Source organism: Carettochelys insculpta, chromosome 33, assembly GCF_033958435.1.
Source record: "Carettochelys insculpta isolate YL-2023 chromosome 33, ASM3395843v1, whole genome shotgun sequence".
In the NCBI taxonomy this organism is placed as follows: Eukaryota; Metazoa; Chordata; order Testudines; family Carettochelyidae; genus Carettochelys; species Carettochelys insculpta.
In genome coordinates this window covers 109,117-121,073 of record NC_134169.1, presented here as the reverse complement: position 1 = coordinate 121,073, position 11,957 = coordinate 109,117, and the positions used below count along the sequence as shown (strand labels likewise).

The window sequence follows — 11,957 nt, the reverse complement described above, 5'->3', positions numbered from 1 at the left end:
ACTGTCCCTTTACCCGGGAGGCCCCGAACAAGGGGATTTGCCAGGGAGGTCAGGGCCTCCTGGCTGCCTGGGAGGGAGCGCTCCGCTCCTGGCCAGCTTCCTCGCTGCTGTGGGGCTGTTGGTGGGGTCCGTGCCTCAGCTGGCTCCCTGCCCTGGCCCCGTCCAGGATCCCCGCAGCTGTGGGGCTACTGGCAGGGCTCCTGCCAACCCAGAGTCCCTAAACTCAGCCTGACTCCCTGCCCTGAGAGCGAGCTGCCCACAGAGGTTTCTGCCACCAGCAGGGATCTGCTCCAGCCCCGGCACAGCTGGAGCTCTCTGATCCAGGCGTTCTCCAGTCCAGCAGCACCTGTGGTTCTGCCGTTGCTGCCGGATGAATGTGCGCCGGATGAGAGAGCTTCAGACTCTACAAACCATTATCAGGGCCTGGGCCTCTGTGCGTGAGCAGATGCTAACTGGTTCCCTAATGTATTCTCAACAAGTGCGCCGTATTCCCTCTTCCCTCAAGGAAGAACCTGTGTGCTTCGTATAGGCAGAGCATTCCCACCTTGAGGGGATGTCCATTAAAGGGATGGACAGCAGAACTTTACCGGGTAGGTGGTGGTTGGTGGCATCAGCCGGTCTTTTGTTAATCCACGGGTGGCCTGGCTTTGAGCAAGTGCCCGGCCGTGTGGGAGATGCGGGGCTGGGCTCCTGCCTCATGTGCCGATGAAAATTGGCTTGCGAGCCGCTCTTGGCGCCTGTGCCGGGGATTGCTGACCACTGGTTTAGAGTGATGAAAACTTGAATTCCACACCTTTCTTAGTATAGTAGAATTAGGTGGCTCTATTGTTTAGCCTAGTAACTTACTTTGGCTTGTTCGCAGTTGCAGCCACTTTTTAGAGGTGATAGGAGAGCGTGGTGTTATCCAGGCCAGTGGAAATGATCACTTGGTGGGGGAGCAGCCGCTTTTGTGCTCTCTCCCCCACTGCCAAAGGAGGTGGACACCTTTATGAGCTTTCTCTGCGTATCAGTTTACACAGGGTAGGACGGATTGATTTCCAGGTATGGTCCCTTTGGGGGGCTTGGGCGCTGGTGCTGGCACTGCAGCTGAGCCCTCGCATGGACCTATAGTGTATGGGCTGCCCAGTAACACTTCCCTGGGCTCCACATCACTCCTCACCCTTCCCCCAGTACTGGGGCTCCCTAATCACCCCTCCCCTCACCCTACCCTGCCTTGTCCCAGTACACAGACTCCCCTGTTGTCCCTCCCTCCACCCTGCCCCCTTGTACAGGGACTACCCAACCACGCCTCCCACCACGCCGACCTGCCTCCCACTCCCCGGTCGCCCCTTGCGGAGAGGGCATTTGCTAACAGGAGAGAGTTTTGAGAGCAGCTCTCCTGGTGAAGGAGGGGGCAGTTTACAGCACCTTGGAGTAAGTGGCTGCCTGGAGTATGTGGGTGTTTGTCTGGGGGTTCAGGGCTCAAGTTTGTCTGTCTGTTTGGCGTTTGGAGTGCTGAGCTGTGTGTGTTTGTTTGTTTGAAAGGCCGTGTGCTCAGGCTGGCAGTTGGAAGCTGTGAGCCTTAATTAGGATTTGAAATCAAAAATTCTCTGCTCATTGGCTACAGCTTGACCAGAACCAGAGGGAGGGACTATCGGGAAGGCCAGAGCTTTATAAACCCTGCTAGTAAGCAACCAGGGAGCTTGCAAACAGGAGGGAGGCTGAGAGGGGAGCCTAGTTACTTCTGACCACCTTTAGACGTAAAACTCTATAAAACTGTATCCCAAACATTTAAATAAAAACCCCCGTAGATGATCAAATTTATTCTTAGGCGAAAACGCAGACAGAAGCCCATCAGCAGCATTGGGGCTGTCCTGTTTATTGCCTTGAGAGTAACATATGTGACTACGTGCCCTGTGGGCAGTGCAAGGAGCTCGTGACCGTCAGAGACCGAGTTCGGGCTTTGGAGGCCAGGCTGGCTGAACTGGCGGAGCTAAGGGAGGCAGAGAGATTTGTGGATGAGGCTTTCTGGGACACTGTAGTCCTGCCCCACCCCCTTTCTGACAGCCTCAGCACTAGTGAGGAGGATGAAGGGCTCAGGGAAGGAGAGCAGTTCATGGAAGCAGAGGGAAACCATCCCATAGCTGGGACCCTCCTTCCGAAGGATGTTACCGTTTCCTCTCACGCTGAGGATACCTCTATGGGGGAGGGAGCGCCAGTTTTAGCAAGAAACAGGGGTTAGTGGTTGATTCGATCATTAGAAACATAGATAGTTGGGTTTGTGATGACCAGGAGAACCGTATGGTGACTTGCCTGCCTGGTGCGAAGGTTGCGGATCTCTCAAGGCATCTAGATAGACTTACCTGTAGGGCTGGGGAGGAGCCAGTGGTTGTGTATGAGTAGGTAACAATGACATGGGGAGGGGTAAGCGAGATGTCCTGGAGCCCAAATTTAGGCTGCTAGGAAAGAGACTGAAATCCAGAACCTCTAAGGTGGCATTCTCAGAAATGCTTCCAGTTTCACATGCAGGGCCAGGTAGGCAGGCAGAACTTCAGAGTCTTAATGCGTGAATGGAGACAGTGGTGTAGGGAGGAGGGGTTCAGTTTTATTAGGAACTGGGGACAATTTTGGGAGAGGGGGAGCCTATACAGGAAGGATGGGCTCCACCTAAACCAAGGTAGAGCCAGACTCCAGCACTAAACATTGAAAAGGTCATAGGGCAGTTTTTAAAATAAGAGATGGGGGAAAGCCAATTGGTGCGGAGGAGCACGTGGATCGGACAGAGACTTCTCTGAGAGGAGAATCCATTGCTAGAGATTCTCTGGGTTTTAGTCAGAAAGAGAGGAGGGGCAATGATATGATATGCACCAAATCAGACCAGAAACACTCACATATAAAAGGATCTAATATACCAGCGAAAGGCAGACAAATAAACAGTGGCAATTTTTTAAAGTGCTTCTGCACAAGTGCTAGAAGTGTAATTAACAAGATGGGTGAACTAAAGTACCTCATGTTAAAGGAGGAGATTGACATAATAGGCATCACAGAAACCTGGTGGAATGAAGACAATCAATGGGACACAATCATATGGGGATATAAAATATATCAGAAGGACAGAATAGGTCATGCGGGTGGTGGAGTGGCACTGTGTGAAAGAGAATATAGAATCAAATGAAGTAAAATATCTTAAATGAATCAAAATGTTCCATAGAGTCAGTATAGGTAGTAATTCCATTCTCTAATAAGAAGATAGCAGTAGGGATATATTATAGACCACCTGACCAGGACAGTGATAGTGACTTTGAAATGTTAAGGGAGATTAGAGAGGCTACCAAATTAAAAAAATAATAGGGGATTTCAAATATTCCCATATTGACTGGGTGCATGTCACCTCAGGATGAGATGTAGAGCTAAAGTTTCTTGATGCCTTAAATGACTGCTGCTTTGAGCAGCTAGTACGGGAACCCACCAGGGGAGAGGCAACTCTCGATTTAGTACTGAGTGGAACACAGGATCTGATCCAGGAGGTGAATATTACAGGACTGCTTGGCAATAGTGATCGTAATATAACAGCATTTAACAACACCTCAGCAAATCCAACACTCCAGCATTTAATTTCGAAAAGGGGAATGACACAAAAATGAGGAGGTTAGTTGAACTGAAATTAAAAGGTACAATGACTAGAATAAAATCCCTGCAAGCAGCATGGAAAATTTTCAAGGACACCATAATAGGCCCAACTTAAAAGTATACCCTTAAATTAAAAAACATAGGAACACACCTAGAAAAGAGCCAACATGGCTTAACAACCATGTAAAAGAAGCAATGACAGATTAAAAAAGCATCTTTTAATAAGTGGAAGACCAATCCTAGTTCGGTAAATAAGAAGGAACATAAACACTGCCAAATTAAGTGTAAAAATGTAATAAGAAAAGCCAAAAAAAGATTTTGAGGAACAGCTAGCCAAAAACTCAAAAAGTAATAGCAAAAAGTTTTTTAAATACATTAGACGCAGGAAGCCTGCTAAACAACCAGTGGGGCCCCTAGACAATTGAGATACAAAAGGAGCAATCAAGGATCATAAAGCCATTGCGGAGAGACTAAATGATTTCTTTGCTTCAGTCTTCATGACTGACAATGTTGGGGAGATTCCCAAACCTGCACTGTCCTTTGTGGGTGATGAATCTGAGGAACTGTCCCGGATTGAAGTGTCTTTAGAGGAGGTTTTGGAACAAACAGAAAAACTTAACAGTAGCAAATCACTGGGATACGATGACATTCACCCAAGGGTTCTGAAAGAACTCAAATGTGAAACTGTGGAATTATTAACTGTGATTTGTAACCTATCCTTTAAATTAGCTGCTGTACCCAAGGACTGGAAGACAGCCGACACAACACAAATATTTAAAAAGGGCTCTAGAGGTGACTCTGGCAGTTACAGACCGGTAAGTCTAACGTCAGTACAGGACAAATTAGTCAAAACAATAATAAAGAATAAAATTGTCAGACATGTAGAAGAAAGTAAATTTGTTGGGCAAAAGGCAGCATGGTTTCTGTAAAGGGAAATCATGTCTTACTAATCTATTGGAATTCTTTGAAGGGGTTAACAAACATGCAGACAAAGGGGATCCAGTAGATATAGTATACGTAGATTTCCAGAAAGCCTTGGACAAAGTCCCTCACTAAGGCTCTTGTGTAAATTAGGTTATCATGGGATAAGAGGGAAGATCCTTTCATGGATTGAGAGCTGGTTAAAAGACAGGAAACAAAGGGTAGGAATAAATGGTAAATTTTCTGAATGGAGAAGGGTAACGAGTAGTGTTCCCCAAGGGTCTGGGGACCAATTCTGTTCAACTTATTCATAAATGATCTCGAGAAAGGGGTAAGCAGTGAGGTGGTAAAGTTTGCAGGCGATATTAAACTGTTCAAAACAGTCACAATGAAAGCAGACTGTGAAAAACTTCAAAAAGCTCTCACCAAATTGAGTTATTGGACAACAAAGTGGCAAATGAAATTTAATGTGGATAAGTGTAAAGTAAGGCACGTCAGAAAAAATAACCGCAAGTATATATTCAATATGATGGGGACTCATGTAGCTACAACTAATCAGGAAAGAGATCTTGGGGTTATCATGGGTAGTTTTCTGAAAACATCTGTGCAGTGTGCAGCAGCAGTCAAAAAGCAAATAGGATGTTAGGAATTACTTAAAAAGGGATAAAAAAATAAGACAAAGAATATTGTACTGCCCCTTTATAAAACTATGGTACGCCCACATCTTGAATACTGCATACAGATGTGGTCTCCTCACCTCAGAAAAGATATTTTGGCCTTAGAAAAGGTTCAGAAGAGGGCAATTACAATGATTAGGGGTTTAGAACGGGTTCCATGTGAGGAGAGGTTAAAGAGACTGGGATTTTTCAGTTTAGAAAAGAGGAGACTGAGGGGGGATTTGATAGAGGTCTACAAAATCATGATCAGTGTGGAGAGGGTGAATAAAGAGAAGTTATTTACTTGTTCCCATAATATAAGAACTAGAGGACACCATATGAAATTAATGGGTAGCAGGTTTAAAACTAATACAAGGAAATTATTTTTCACACGTGTGGAACTCCTCGCCAGAGGAGGCTGTGAGGGCTGGGACTATAAGAGAGTTCAAAGAAGAGCTCAATTCATGGAGGTTAGGTGCATGAAAGGCTGTTAGCCAGGGGATAGGAATGGTGTCCCTGGCCTCTGTCTATCATGCATGCCAGTCCTGTACACGGAGCACCTCATAGACCCCAACCCTGATGGCACCCCAGCACCCTGCTCTGACTCCTGTCCTCCCCATGGCAATGGGCTACAAAGCAGCCCACTCCCACTCCACTGCCCTGCCAGCGCACTGCGATCCTGTTTGCCGCTGTGGTGGGATGTGAGAACAGACGCATGTAAGAACGGGTAACGACAAGAACAGGGAACAACTGAGTGAGCCCTCTCCAGTCCGCCATGTCCAGCCTCTGCCAAACAGAGGAAGAGATGTCACTCCTGCCCGGCCTGGCTAGTAGCCATTGATGGACCTACCTCCATGAGCGTGCCTAGTTTTCTAACCCTTTTAATGGCCTGGTCTTCACGACCTCTTGTGGCAAGGAATTCCACGGGCTGCCAGTGCCCTGCGTGAAGGAAAACTCCTGTGCCCCCTTTCCTGCGTGCCATCAGGTGCACCCTGGTGCATGGGCTGGGCGGTGGGGGCGCCTAGGCTCACCCAGGGTGTGCAGCACCCAGGACCCCAGTGTGCATGGCAGGGAAGAGGGGGGTAGGGCATCGGGGGATGCTGGTTGAGAGGGGCAGGGCCAGGCTGGCTGGGGAGGGCGCGAGGGAGGAGAGGGAAGAAGGACAGGGCCCCTGTATGTGAAGGGGTTGGTGGCCCACATTTACCATAAAAGCTCCGCCCTCTCAAATTGCTGCACCCTGGCCTGTGTGCCCACAGTGGTTGGCGTGTGCAACAGGCCAGCCCTTCCCCAGCTGTAATATGAGCTGAGTCTGCACCTCAGCTTTGCTTCCCCCCCTGCTTTCAACGTATTCCTACTGGGACGCTTTCCCAGGCCCCTGCCGCAGGCGAACATCCTGGGCACCCGCTCAATATGGGGGCCGGGAAAGGGGGAAGCCTGTGGCCAACCTTGGGTAAGAAAATGAAAATAGGCCCAGAAGGATGGACCTGACTTCAGCTGAAGACCAGCTGCCCCAGATGTGGCCGTGGGGGGGATGGCGAGTTTTTAACAGCGCCCCCCATTCAGTGGAGCTCCTGGCCTTGCTGGGAATGGGTATGAAAAGAGGGTTTTTGTTAGGAAAAGTGCTGTTCAGGGAGCACCTGGATTTGAACCAGGGACCTCTTGATCTGCAGTCAAATGCTCTACCACTGAGCTATACTCCCACATGCTAGCCTGCTTCCACTCTTCAGGTTTATGAAGGGCACACCCTCCCCTTGCACCTCTCAGCTCTTTCTGAGACACACCAATTTGCACACTCCTCACAGCTCTTCTGTCTCACACAGCAGCTTTCCTGGGACCACACGCTGCTCTGCGTGCAAGCTCTCCACGATTCTTCCAAGCCTCCGAGGGAGAGGGCCCTCTGCGGAGAACCCCATTTATCTCCACAGCAGCTCCTTAATTCCCATGACTCACCGTTTCATCAGCAACTTACCGCTCACAAACTCTCACTTCCAAACACTGAGCCCCTGGGGGCGTCAGCCCAGCCCCTGCCCGCCGAGGACTGGGGTGCAGCCAGACAGTGCCTGCTGCAGCAGCCCCTTCTTGTATTTTGGCCCCTTGTGGGGCCTGGATTGGCAATGATGTCCTGCTCTGGAGCACAGCGCGTCGTGGTTCTGGGCTTGCTGTCCCGTGCAGCATTGCTTGACGTCCCAGGCTTCCAGGGCCTTCCACCTTCCCCTAGTGGCATTTTTTAACCATCCTGCTCACCCTGCTGTGGCCCTGCCCCTGCTCTCCCAGACTCCCCCAGCCCGCGGGAGCACATGGCCAATGGCGGAGCAGTTAGTCTTGAAGTTCCAAAGACCTTCGAAGTTTGGTGCCCGCTGCAGCCACCCCTGGACATTTTTGGGAAGAAGGGGCCTCCGGGAGAAGGATTTCCTTCCTGTTGGCGGGAGGTATGCGAGGGGAAAGGTAGCCCAGGTAACATGGGGTTAATAACAGCTTAAAGTTTTGTTTGTTAGCAAAGCCTCCCAGATGCACGGAAATAGCTCTGGTTGGTAAGTGCTTTCAGAGACTGTTTGTGAGAGAAATAAGGATGTAAAAGGAGACTGTTTGGGAGAGAAATGAGGATGTAAAAAGAGACTGTTTGGGAGGGGGAGAAAACTAAGGGAAGTGGAAAAGGGTATAAATATGCTTGCCTTGTCTGCTGTTAAGTGTGCAGGCTTTGTGGAATATGTCCCCCTACACCCTATTTTGGTATACCAAATAAAGCACTGAGGTTAATCTCTTCCACTCTCGGTGTGTTATTGGGCCAGCGTTGCACACCGGGCACGAACTGCCACTGTGCCACCTTGGGAGGAGGCAACAGTTTTGGCGTCCCTGGGTGGGCACCCTAAATTAAAGCCTTGCCCGGCTCGCCTCTTGGTGGGGGTAGCGGGAGATGGCGTCAGACTTCCAGTGCGCACACCGGTAACTCTTCCGGGGGAACTCGGCGTACGGATTCTGCGGCCCCTGCCAGGGACGACAGAACGGTGCAACGCAGCAACGTGGAAGAGAAAGAAAACAGAGGGCAGGAACACAGTGACTAACCGGACCTCTGAGACAGAGGGCAGGAACACGGTGACTAACCGGACCTCTGAGACAGAGGGCAGGAACACGGTTGATAACCAGACCTCTGAGAAGGTAAGACCCAGTCCTTGGGGGAAGGGCTTCCGGGATGCCGGACGGACATAAGGGTCTGGGGCAGGAAAGGTTGTGGCTGTAGGGGAGGAGACCATGGGTCAGGGATCCAGTGGTCCCAAGGGTAATGCGCCTTTGGCTTGTGTTTTAAAATATTGGAAGATCATAGGGGGGGACTCCCTGACTAAGTCTAAATTAAGGAGATTGTGCACAGTAGAATGGCCACAGTATAATTTAGAGGGACAGGAATGGTGGCCACCAGAGGGATCCCTAAACTATAATACCATCTTGCAGCTGCTTTTGTTTTTACAACGTACCGGTAAATGGGAAGAACATATGTATGGCCAGTGTTTTAAATATCTTAGAAATAGACCAGACCTGCAGGAAATGTGTGGAGTCTCATGTATTGTGCAATCAGCTGTAAATAAGCCTGATGTAAACTGGCACCAGAACCCCCGCTTCGGCCTCTGCACCCACACCCCCTTCATGTAGGGAAAGGGTTTCCCAGGATTTGGGGATTGCCCCCTCAGTTGGATTGTATCCATTAGTGACTGAAACGATAGTTGATAGACCGGGAGCTGCAGATCGGCAGGCTACTACTATGCAGGATTTTGCAGATTATGGATACCTGATTTTGGGGTACTGGCTAAACCCCTATATGAGTGTGTTAAAGGAAGTGACAGAGACTTGTTTTGTTTTACAAAGGAGGCTCAACATGCATTTAAAGCTTTGAAATTACGCTTAATGGAAGCTCCAGCCCTAGGTCTGCCAGATGTTACTAAACCATTTCAGCTGTATGTGCATGAAAGGAAGGGAGTGGCTCTTGGAATATTAACTCAGAAGGTGGGAAGTTGGAAGCGACCTGTGGCTTACTTCTCTAAACAACTAGATGCTGTTGCTAGAGGCTGGCCAGCGTGCCTGCGGGCGGTGGCGGCTGCAGCCATCATCCTAGAGGAGGCAGGAAAACTTACTTTGGGAGGGGAAGTTGAGGTCAATACCCCACACGCTGTCCAAGCCCTGCTGGAAGCAAAAGGAGGGCTTTGCCTCACGCAAGCCTGACTTACAAAGTATCAAGCATCATTGCTGAAGAATGCAGAGATTAAGTTGGTAACCAGTCCAGCTTTGAACCCAGCTACCCAGAGGAAATTGAGCATGATTGTTTAGAGACTATTGACACTCAATATTCGAGCCGCCCTGACCTTAAGGATCAACTGCTCTTAAATGCGGACCTAGAGTGGTTGACAGATGGCAGTTCCCAGGTGATAAATGGTCAGAGGAGAGCTGGGTATGCGATAGTCAGCTTGCACGAGACTATTGAGGCTCAACCTTTACCAGTGGGCACCTCAGCTCAGCTTGCTGAACTCATAGCTCTTACTCGAGCCCTGGAAATGGCTAAAGGTCTACCAGTTACAATCTGGACAGACTCTAAGTATGTATTTGGGGTAGCCCACGCCCATGCTGGAATTTGGAGGGAAAGGGGAATGCTTACAGCTCAAGGGGAGCCTGTCAAATATGGAGAACAGATCCAGGCTTTTCTCCAGGCTATACAGGAACCGAAGGAAGTGGCTATTGTCTATTGTCGAGCTCACCAAAGGGGGCATGGAGATGTGACTAGAGGCTATGCCCGGGCAGACCGAGAGGCCAAACGGGTAGCAAACACAGAGGGTATTGCTCTTTTGCCTCTGATTCCCCTCCTCCTAGATCCCCATGAAAAACCAGAATACTCGTTCCAAGAACAGCAATTGGCTAAGCAGCTACAGCTGAACCTGCGAGAAGGATGGTATGTGAGTGAAAAGGGACAGGTGTTACTGCCTGGACCCCTGATAAGACCAACGGTCGTGAGTTTCCATCAAGGAACCCATGCGGGTCAGGAAGCTCTGGTTCAGCTACTGGAGAAGTATTTTATAGGAAATGGAATGAGAAATGAGGCCAGACGGGTGGTTAGAGACTGTATGGTATGCCAGAAGAACAACCCCCGAACGGGAACACCCATGGTACCCTCCCCTCTACCATCAGCCCTGGGACCGGGACTTGTGTGGCAAATTGACTTTACTGAACTGCCTCGTGTTAGTGGGTTTCGATACCTCCTGGTACTTGTGGACCGGTTCACAGGATGGATAGAGGCTTTTCCATGCAAAAACTGCACAACTAGCACAGTCACTGCAAAAATCTTAAAGGAAATAATCCCCTGATTTGGAGTACCAGAATGGATTGAGTCAGACCGAGGAACCCACTTTGCAGCCCGATGTGTGGAGAAAGTAGCGGATGGACTCAAGATACCGTGGAAATACCACACCCCATATAGACCACAGGCCAGTGGAGTAGTGGAAAGAGGGAATCAAACTTTGAAAAGACATTTGTCAAAGTTGTGCCAGTAAGCTCAGCTTAAGTGGCCAGAAGCCCTCCCCTTAGCCCTCTTAAGGACCCGAATATTGCCCAAAGGGAGGTTAGGATTAAGCCCATTCGAAATCTTGTATGGGCAACCATGGCCAATGAATGGGGTGCCTGGTACCGGTACGGAATGGGGAATAGGGGAAGAGTCTTTAAAGAAATATTTGCTGTCGCTGTCGTCTGTTATGTCTTCTATTCACAGGTTTGTTCGTGACAACCAGCCCATCCCACTGGACCAGCCCCTCCACGATATCCAGCCAGGAGACAGCGTACTGCTTCGGACATGGAAGGAGGAGCCCCTTCAAGAGAAGTGGAAAGGACCACACCTTGTTTTATTGACTACTAAAACTGCTGCCAAACTACAAGGTGTCAAGCCGTGGGTCCACTTCACTTGACTGAAAAAGATTGAACCTGCGGAAGAAAAGGAGTGGACTGTGAGTCGTGTTACCCCGGAAACTGAAGATGACTTAGGACTGAAATTGTTGTTTAAGCGAAAGTAGCTCTGTAAAGTGGAGATGTGCTTGTTATTATGTATTTGTTTGTTCGGAATTGTAGGCGGTGGAGTTCCTGCCGCTCTGCACCCAGCAGAGGATAACTGGTGAGTTCTTTTAGCCACCACGGCCACCAATAGTTCACATGTTTGTGTTGGGGGAAGTTATACTATGGGATCAGTGATGACCACTTGTTTTATAGGAGTACCTACTCCTTTGCAGAACATTCAGAACGATACACTTCTCCGAAATTTTGACATTAATATCACAGCCAGCAACCTGTATAATTTTGGCCCCAGCCAAAAGCCAAATGCTTATTCTAATCAGCACCATCTTAAGGTAAAGCTAGCAAATGTTTCTAAAGCCTTTGATTGTTTTATATTCGTAAATGCCACTAAGGTAGCAGCCAACCATAATAACACGAATCTGAGTTGTAATACCACCAGCGTGGTGTCATATGCCAGAACCTACATATTTCTGCCTAAGGGTGTCCAATGGTGGAATTGGAATTTAGGAGGATGGATGAGTTGGATCAAAAGTATGTTATCCTCCTTGGTGGTTATTATAGTAGTTTTTCTTTTAACTTGTTGTTTTCTTCAAATATGTTTGCCATTGCTTAAAGGATGTGTGGGCCTTTTTCCCAAATAGGTGGAGATGCATGTGATAAGGGATAAGAGCATGGAAATGCGACCCATAAATCAGGTCTTAAGTAAGGAATATGAGAAGACTCAATATA

The 11,957-nt window shown here is 48.9% G+C and overlaps 1 non-coding gene across 1 annotated transcript; it reads right to left on the bottom strand.

Annotated features, from left to right (window-relative positions):
• Positions 1-6,814: 6,814 nt before the first annotated feature.
• TRNAC-GCA (transfer RNA cysteine (anticodon GCA)) lies at positions 6,815-6,886 on the bottom strand. Its single transcript has one exon. It is a non-coding gene; the product is annotated as a tRNA-Cys (tRNA).
• Between the last annotated feature and the right edge of the window lie 5,071 nt (positions 6,887-11,957).